The following is a 9,611-nucleotide window of genomic DNA, read 5'->3' on the forward strand; positions in this document are numbered from 1 at the left end:
TAACTGACTGTCAGCGAGGAAGAACAACTGTAGTCGTGAAGGCCATGGTTGGAGTTACCTCCACTCCCCAGTGAACCAGAAAGTGCCTGTGGTCTCAAGTACATTACCAAGGGAAGCTTTTACGACAACCAGACTCACCAATAATCCAATACTGGGTTCAGGAATGTAGTGAGTGGGTAATTGGAGGAGGGTAGTCCCAAAACCAGGGAAAAGGGAAGGAATCTCAACCTCTGAGGTAGGCAATAGGATCAGTACTTATCTGGAACCCAACTGACCTGAGAGTTGGATTCAGGTGGATTTCCTACAGTTTATAAGAATTCTTTTTTAAGTTTACAAAGGGGATAAACTTTAGACATGTTACCATCACCATTGTAATCTGTACTGAAATATGCATTGTAGAAACGGCAGCAGATATACAGCTTTGTGTTAACAGCATAAACACTCTTTAAGGTGACCTCCAGAAAGGCAGAAGCCTTCTGTGAAGTAGAAGGTGCAAAAGGTCACTTGATCTTAACTTTTAGTATGATTACACATCATGGAGGAGAGGCTTCTCCCTACCCAGAAGACTATATGTATATAAGTCTAGCACAATGAGAAAGAATGTTTAAGTCTATATTTAAAAGACAAACCAAACGAGATTTAAAATCTTGAGCCTGGGACCATGACAGTGGCTCTTATAGTAAAATGTATTTTATCAGAGTTAAAGTAATAAATTAGACCTCTAGTGATAAATGTCAAATCTCTGAACAGTTAACCTAACAGTTTATAGCAACAGGAAGAAATCTGAAGCATTTTTATTTATTTACCATACCTTAAACCACCTTAGGCCTTTTAACCTTTATAACTTGCATTTATCAACCTTAAAACTTCTTTTTAGTCCACCAAGTACTTTCTTAGAGGCTTTATAAGTTAAACGTTTGTATCCTTAGGCATTGTGTCTAATTATTTACCATGAGACATGGGTGAAATTGCTGGGAGCAGTGACTGTAAAGTAAGTTCCTTTAGCTAAAGGAATAGTAAAAACTTACATCTGAGACCTGCTTTTTAAGTCTGGTAACAAGCTAGACTGTTTTTAGACCTGACATCATTATCCGATTGAGTGAAGCTTAAGACCTGGTCTTAGCTGTCAACATAACCAGAGACCCGAGAAGGGTTAATTGTAATCTAAATGAATCTCTGTATTTACCAAAATGAGAGAGGTGACTAGTCAGTCACAGTCCATTGCCTAGACAGTTGTCCCATTCCCCAGGGCAATGCTGGCAGAGACAGTCTGGTCATCAGGTGCAGAGGCTAAGTGCCCCACCCACCCATGGAAGGAGGACATGCGAGAGGTCAACCTCACTTCGTTTTCTGCGACACAAGACAGCAACTCCCCAGGCATCCAGCCTGCCCACAGTTTAGACTGCACTGTAGCAGCGAGCCACATGGGGCAATACTGCCCAGCAGTCAGCACACCACAATCCAGAGTTGAAGCCATCCATCGTTGTGCCCAAATCTTTTCAGAGGTCTTGGGGAGCTACTGCTGGAATCTGGGACTCTCTGCCAAAATAAGTTTAAACATGTTAAATGTCATACTCAGCGGATCTCTGACGGGTTTGAAGTCTAGCATACTTGAGCTAAGTGATCTATGTCTGTACCTAGCTGTTTGCTCTAAATTACACTTTGCAAACAGAAAACAGAGTGCTATGATCTGGGTTATGTCATTTTGTAGGAAAGTGTTTGAGAATCACGCCTATTTTAAGTAGATATAACTACTAATTAAAGTTTAATCCTGCAATAAATCAAAGGTCTTTAGCTTATGTTAATCATTAAAGATTAAGACTTTAGGTTTCATCTCTGTTAAGTTGGAGCCTTAAAAAAGAATAAACAACCCAGATGTCCCTCAACGGAGGAATGGATACAGAAAGTGTGTTATATTTACAGCATGGAATACTACTCAGCAATTAAAAACAAGAAAATCATGAAATTTGCAGGCAAATGGTGGTAACTAATAAAGATAATCCTGAGTGAGATAACACAGAAACAGAAAACACACATGGGGTATATACTCACTTATAAGTGGATATTAGTCGTATAATATAGGATAAACATACTGAAATCTGTATACCTAAAGAAGCTAAACAAGAAGGAGGACTCTAGGGAAGTTGCTCAATCCTCACTCAGAAAGCAAATGGGATAGACATTGGAAGTGGGAGAAAACAGGGACAGGACAAGAGCCTACCACAGAGGGCCTCTGAAATACTCTATCCAGCAGGGTATCAAAGCAGATGCTGAGACTCATAGCCAAACTTTGGGCAGAGTGCAGGGAATCTTATGAAAGAAGGGGGAGATAGAAAAACCTGGACGGGATAGGAGCCCCACAAGGAGAGCAACAGAACCCAAAAATCTGGGCCCAGGGGTCTTTTCCGAGACTGATACTCCAACCAAGGACCATTCATGGAGATAACCTAAAACCCCTGCACAGATGTAGCTCATGGCAGCTCAGTCTCCAAATGTGCTTTCTAGTAAGGGGAACAGGGGCTATCTCTGATATGAACTCAGTGGCTGGCTCTTTTATCACCTCCCACTGAAGGGTAAGGCTGAGGCAGGCAGCCTTACCAGGCCACAGGGGAAGACTATGAAAAACAGTCCTGATGAGACCTGATAGGCTAGGGTCAGAGGGAAGGGGAGGAGGACCTTCCCTATCAGTGGACTTGGGGAGGGGCATGTGAGGAGAAGAGGGACTGAGGGTAGGATTGGGAGGGAGGGACAAGGGAGGGGACCACAGCTGGGATACAAATTGAATAAACTGTAATAAATGATAATAAAAATATTCAATTAAAAAAAGGAATAAACAGTCCATAAAGAGAGAGAGAGAGAGCTTAACAGTTTCCTGTATGACTTAGTTTATAGAAAAGTCCACAGCTTATAGAAGTTTAAGGCTATAATTCAAAAAACAAGGCTAAATATATCTATGAGTCTGTGAATTCTGACCTTTTTGAGAGTGCAGCATAAGCAAAATGACCAACCTTTAACTTTGCATCATATAGTTTAAGGGTATCTAGGCAAAAAACTTTTACGAGCTATGAGTTTTAGAACCAATAATATAGTAGAACAGTAGAAAACAAGTTTAAAATTACATTTGAATTTGTTATATTAAATCTATTAGCCAGAAGGAACCGGATCACAGGCAGCAGGTGGCAGAGAAACGGCATTCATTCTTTAATTTAGAAACTGCTAAAGACATAAGCACTTAGACATTTATTTTGAAATAGCTTGTTAATCTGAATAGACCTTTATAGCCTTCAAAGCCTTGAAATTTTAGCATTACATAAAAATTATTTTGAACCAGGATTCCATCATATATACAGCATGTTGTAAAAACAGAACTTTGAGTTTATATAAAAACCCATACCCATTTAGAATTAGGCTTGTTGCTTTGTTAGTCTAAAAGAAGGTAAAATAAGCTGAGAGTTAACTCTGATTAAAAAGTTTTTAAATTGTTGTTCCACACCATGTGATCATCTTAACATTTACCTTTAATCTTAATATTTTTTTTTGAGAGCAGAAAAAGAAACGAGAAAGGACATTTTTTTTTATTTTTAAGAGTTGGACAGTACAGTTTTAGAATTCATTAAATCAACTAGTGTGGGAGAATATAGAGAAACAGACAGGACCATTTAAAGAGAGGGAGAGAGGGGCAATAAACACAGGAACAATGAAATACAGACAAAGGCAGAAGAGTCCTAAAAGTGAATATAAGGCTATCTTCTTTCTAGTTTCAACTCAGCCATGGCTTCCAAGATTTCTTTCTTTCTTTCTTCCTTTATTTATTTATTCCCCCTATGACAGAAAAATGCAAACATGTAATAGTAAAACAACAACATAAGCAAAGCTCCATGGTTCCAGAATGGGCGTTCTAGCTGCCAAAAAGTTCACTGAGATGCATAGAACTTAGAACTAAATGCATAGAACTTAGAACTTAAACGATCCTGTCTATTACTTTTATTTGATCTAATTAGAATAACGTGATCTTATTGAAAATGAAAAAATAATTTATACTCAGAACATAGGGATAGGCTTCTCAAGAGAGAGTTGTCTCGAATTTTCTGAACAGTGGTCTCCCTTTTCTCAATTGATATGTAAGTAGGTAGGTAGATAGTCAAGTAGACAGACAAACAAACAGACAGAGACTATATGATTTTCAAACTGCTATTGCTTAGAGCATATAAATTACAAGGTTGAAATTTAAATTAAAAAAGCAACAATTACTTTAGTTTCATTAAAGAATTTCCTCTTGTAACCGATATGGTGTGGTGGTTCTACAAGGCACAGTGTTCATATTTAGGGACCAAGTCGGGGGTGCACATTCGGCTAAGCCAAAGTGCTCCAAACACTGCCCCTAACTGTATTATAAATACAGTAACTGTTTTATTTGTGTTGTTTAGGTCCTTAGAAATGTTACCTCTCTAGGCAATTTTGATTGTGTCAATCATGCTGAAGCCTGATGCCTCTCAGCCAATGGGAGAGTGCAAAGGAGGCCCCAGATAGAAGGCCTCTTTTCTTCTCACAAGGACCCTTTATTTTCTCTGAAGATGGTACAACATCTACAGAACTCAAGAAAAATATTTCACGTACTCAAAAATCTTACTGTAGCCACTACTCACCGTGACAGGGGAAAGAACCAAGCAAATACTGACAGGGCAGATAGCTTCTAAGGAGAGAGTCGTCTGATAATGCAGGTCAGCCAAATCCCACGGGCTGTCTTGCAAACACTGTCCTTTACTCAAGGTCCATCATGTATCACCATGTGCTTTACAGATAGGTGCTTTGAATAGTCACTGAAACTGAGCTTCACACTGAAAAGAAAGCACAGTGCAAAGCCTGCCCTGTGTGACAATAAAGATGCTGTTTTCTAAAAAAATAAAAAATAAAAAGGAAGTTTATTAATTGTTTGTGAGGCTAAAAGATGTTGAAAAGGAAAAGCCCTCAGAGCCCCTTCTTCATGACCTGGCTCTGCTGTTTCTTTACCCTCTGCCAATAGTCTCAGCTGTCCTGTGCTTCTCATCTCACACTGACAGAAAATGCCCTGGAGCCCTGCTGGGACAGAGCAGAGATTCCAGATTCAAAGGAGAGACCCCTGTGCCCTTCCCTGCTGAGAATGGAGGCAACTGCTGGGAACAAAGACAGGGGCCTCCTGAGGCTGGGCCCTCTGCCCTTCTCTTCCCGTCAGGAAGGGAGCAGCTACAGGGTCCCAAAGCTAAGCCTCCTTCTAGGAGTCTTAGAAATCTTAAGACTGTCATGCACAACATGGGGGAGGAAGCATGTGTTTTCCCTCCCGGGTTTGTCCGTTTCTCTATAATACTATAAATAAGTCCATCTCTCCTTGTCAATTTCTATGCCCTAATGTTTTAATGTAGGAATGTAACCTGAGGGTTACGGGGTGACATAATTAATGATAGCTGCAGTACAGTGTGACTTCTGTTTTCTAAAAGGAATATACAGGGTTCATCTCCAGGGAATATATCTACACCATCCTTGATTCACTTAGAGTCTAAGGAAAGACAAGAGGGTACCGTCACTGTGGACAAGCAAGCTTGCTCATTGGTTCACATTATGAGTGAATTTGAGAAATTTTTTCTTTTGTTGCTGTTTGCTTGCTTTCTCCAAATAACTAATTAACATCACAAGAATACCCAAAAACATAAATAAGATTTTTTTGAAACCCCTTGAGTGTTTTAAATGATTGCATGTATGTATACCAGGTGGACGCTTGGTGCCTGTGAGGCCCAACAGGGGTCTCAGAAATCTCTGTAATTGGAGTTACATATGGCTGTGAGACACCATGTGTGGTGCTGAGAGCCAGGATTCCTCAGGAAGAATCTCTCCAGCCTCTTTTTAAAAACGTTTAATGGTCTCCCCGAAGATGTTATAGGATATCAACTTAATGAATAACTAGAAATAAGTTTTGTTGGTAGACAAATGACGACACCTTGGATTTTGTGCAGGCAGCCACTGAAGTCCATGGTACCAACAGCTCACTTTACTGTTTAATGCATACCTGGTGCGCAGGCACATGTGTGTGTGTGAACATGCAAACACATGTGGAGTGTGAGGGAGGGGGAGGTTCCACTCTCATGTCAGGCTTCTGCTTCTTCTTCCTATCGCTAAGTGTAGATGTTTAATTAATGAATTTATTCATTTCATAAGCCAAATAAAAATAGTATATCAAAATTGATGTTTTAATAGATATATGTAACATAAAACAATCCTCCCTTTCCTTAATTTGCTTATCAAACACAGGACCAGAGGTGAGTCTTTATTAGTAAACACCAGATAATGGCTTATCTCAAAATAATGTTCACTACATCTGATTGCATCCTCAGAATTAGTCCTGTACATTAAATTGAAAAATAGACTGAATTATACTAAAATTAACAGTGAGCTTTCATATTCAACTAGAAAGTGAATTTATTCCTAAGAAGAATTGTTAAATATAGGAAAACTGCTCCAAATCAGTTACCAAGTCACAGCTGGGTCACAAGAAAACTCAGAAAGAGTGTTAACAATAGAGTTAACACATCATACTCAAACAAACAATCCAAAAAGCTTGAAATGGTTTAGGCCTACAACATTTTTTAAATTTATGTCTATATGTTTGTGTATGTATGTATGTATATATAATATACATTATATAATATAATATATATTATATTGTACATATACATATATGTATATAATGTATATTGTATTATAATACATATTCTATTATACATATTATACATATATGTGTGTATATAAATATATATATATATACACATATGTCCATGCAGGTTCCTATGTGCCTATGGAGATTGAGTGTTTGATTCCCCTGGAGCTGGAGTTACAGCTGGCTGTGAACTGCCTCATGTAGGTGCTGAGATCCAATTCATTCATGTCTTATAGAAGAGCAGCATGTACTCTTTACCACTGAGCCATCTCTAGACTCCCACAAAGACAATTTGAGACCAAAGAAAACTGGAATTATGCCTTTGAAACACTGATGATAAAACCCCAGAAAATTAGATGTAAATGTAACATATTCTCTGGGTCCGAAGCATGCGTGGGCTGCAGTTCTCAGCGTGATCACCTTTGCAACTAGTCACGACAATGAATCAAATCATCTAGTCTAAAGCCATGAATGTAGTCAGCACATCTCTGCAGGCTATTGACTCCTCTTGTCTGAGCTGAAGACATTACCTGTGTTTAGTAAGACTTCCTTTGAAGGACAAACTGACCTGCAAACTTTAAAACTCTTACAATGGTGAATTACGTTTTACCTCCACAAAAGATAAAATAATGTAGGATCAAAGTCATCACTATAGCAACAAATGAGTACTTTGTTTTAACTAGAGAAGAAGTCAACCTCTAGGAACTCATGCTGCTGGGCAAAGTCCCTGGGCACTTGTTTTTGTGCATGCCATTAACCATGCCTGCTGTAGAACAGGATTATAAACTAAGTGGAAACCAATGAAAACAGGGAGACAAATTCATTCCCAGGAAATACTTTTAAATGTAGGAAAAGTGGCCCGTATCAGTTACCAAATCATAGCTGAGTCACGAGAACAGCTCAGATAAAGTTATCCAGGAAGATGAGTGTGGCTGGAGATGTGCTGTGCTAGAACAATTACCTCAAATGCAATAGGCCCTGCGGTCAATGCCGTGTACCCCCCAAAGAGGAGAGCCTCTAACTTCTATTTGATAGTCACATTTTTAATTGTGGCCTGGTTAATACAAGTTTAACAACTGTGATATGAATAGAAAAACTGAGAAGGAATGTATGTATTAGTTTTCCTTTCTTACTTTCTTCCTTTCTCTATGTCTGAGTGTTTGCCTAAATGTACATATGTGTACTGCATTCATGTGCTGGTGCATGAAGAGGCCAGAAGAGGATACTGGATCTCATTGGGACACATTCACATTCAGGCAAATGTCCATACATATAAAGTAAAAATCATATAAAATAAAAAGGAAGAAAATAATAAAAAAGGAAAACTAATCCAAGCAGCAAGAAGTGGAACCATGGATGACTTTTAGTTGTATTTGTGGTTAATTAAAAATACATTGGGGCTAGAGAGATGGCTCGGGAGTTACAAGCACACGCTGCCTAGACTAAGGGCTCTGGTTATGGTCCTAAAACCCAGGGCAGCCCACAGCTGCCAGTAAGTTCAGCTCCTCACCATCTGGTGCTCTCTTCTGGCATCCAAAGGCAAGCATACTCATGTGCGAATGTGCATACACATAAATACATAATTAAAATAACTCTAAACATGTACTGTTTGAGAACATAATCTCCATGAGGGGAGGGACTCCATCTCTCCTGTTACTCTCCAATGACTCGATTCAAAATGTGCTCCTTGGCCAAATATCTAGGAGATACTTCAATTAAGGGAACAATGAGGAAGATATGTCTCTTTCCACTCATATACCTTGTATGTCCTCAGCGCTCAAAGTCATGTTATAAAGAAAAATCAGGAAATAAAAAAAAATTAGTTTCATCAACTATGAATTAAGAGATTATGAAATACCCTGAATCATAAATGGATGGTTATTCAATAATTAATCAAAGAACAAGTTTCTAAGTATATGTTCATAGACACACACAGCAAATGGTTGAACACAAAGAGCCTCTTGTTTATATCTAATAGACTATGCATCATGAGAATAGTATGGCCTGCCTGAGGTATCATCTGTGATATTTGTGTTCTCTCATTCAGAACCTCAAGAACAAAATCCAAGGGATGATGCAGCATGGGCAAAATGAAACCACGGAAGAGAAGTCAGCATTCAGATGAGATTCTCGGAATAATAAATATGTTCTGAGTCTCACATTGGGTGACTTCCTAGGTGAGAAATCAAAATGTTGGCTGATTCAGTCTCCCATTCTGGAACTCAGGCTGCTGCATGGCTGGTGAATAACCCTGAGAGCAAGTCCCCTAGGTGTACAGGCCAAGCTGTGAGTGACATGGGCCATCATGATAATTACAGAGATGTGAAATTAGAAAGCATAATGGAGGAGAGCTATTTAATTAACTTGGAAGCAATACTGAAATTGAGAGCACAGAAGTACCATTTTTTTTTTAAAGATTCTACATTTTATTACTGGACAAATCCCATCCCCAAGTTAGACAAGACCAAGTGTCCAGGTTAAAAATGTAAAACTCCATCTGGTAGGATTGATAGATGACCATGATTCAGTGTAAATTTTCAGTCTTGCCATTGTGTGAATCTTTTTAAACCCAGCTTTGTTCTCCTCCAGTGTCTTCTCTTGGAGTTGTACCTAATTTTGTTGCCAGCTTTCATCCAAATTCATTGCAGATTAGGATGATTTTGCTTTTGCTTCCTGTCTAGGAATCGCTTGATTCGGAAAGCCTTGTGAGAAGGCATGACAAGAAGCTGAGTTAGGTATGAGGCGCACCATGGCCGGAGGAAAAGAAAAGGGCAGAAGTACCATTTTAATATATGATATATAATATATAAAATAAACACATCAACTGTATAAAATTTAAAGGTATTTTGTAGTTCTTAAAAAGCAAAAGAAGTAAAATATTTAGAAATATTAGGGCTAAAATGAGTATCAGGTTCATGTTCCT

The 9,611-nt window shown here is 38.7% G+C and overlaps 1 pseudogene; it reads right to left on the reverse strand.

Annotated features, from left to right (window-relative positions):
• LOC110555955 (large ribosomal subunit protein eL39-like) overlaps nt 1-9,405 on the reverse strand; it is a 140,935-nt pseudogene extending 131,530 nt beyond the window's left edge.
• Nucleotides 9,406-9,611: the final 206 nt, after the last annotated feature.

Source organism: Meriones unguiculatus, chromosome 19 (assembly GCF_030254825.1).
Source record: "Meriones unguiculatus strain TT.TT164.6M chromosome 19, Bangor_MerUng_6.1, whole genome shotgun sequence".
Classification (NCBI taxonomy): domain Eukaryota; kingdom Metazoa; phylum Chordata; class Mammalia; order Rodentia; family Muridae; genus Meriones; species Meriones unguiculatus.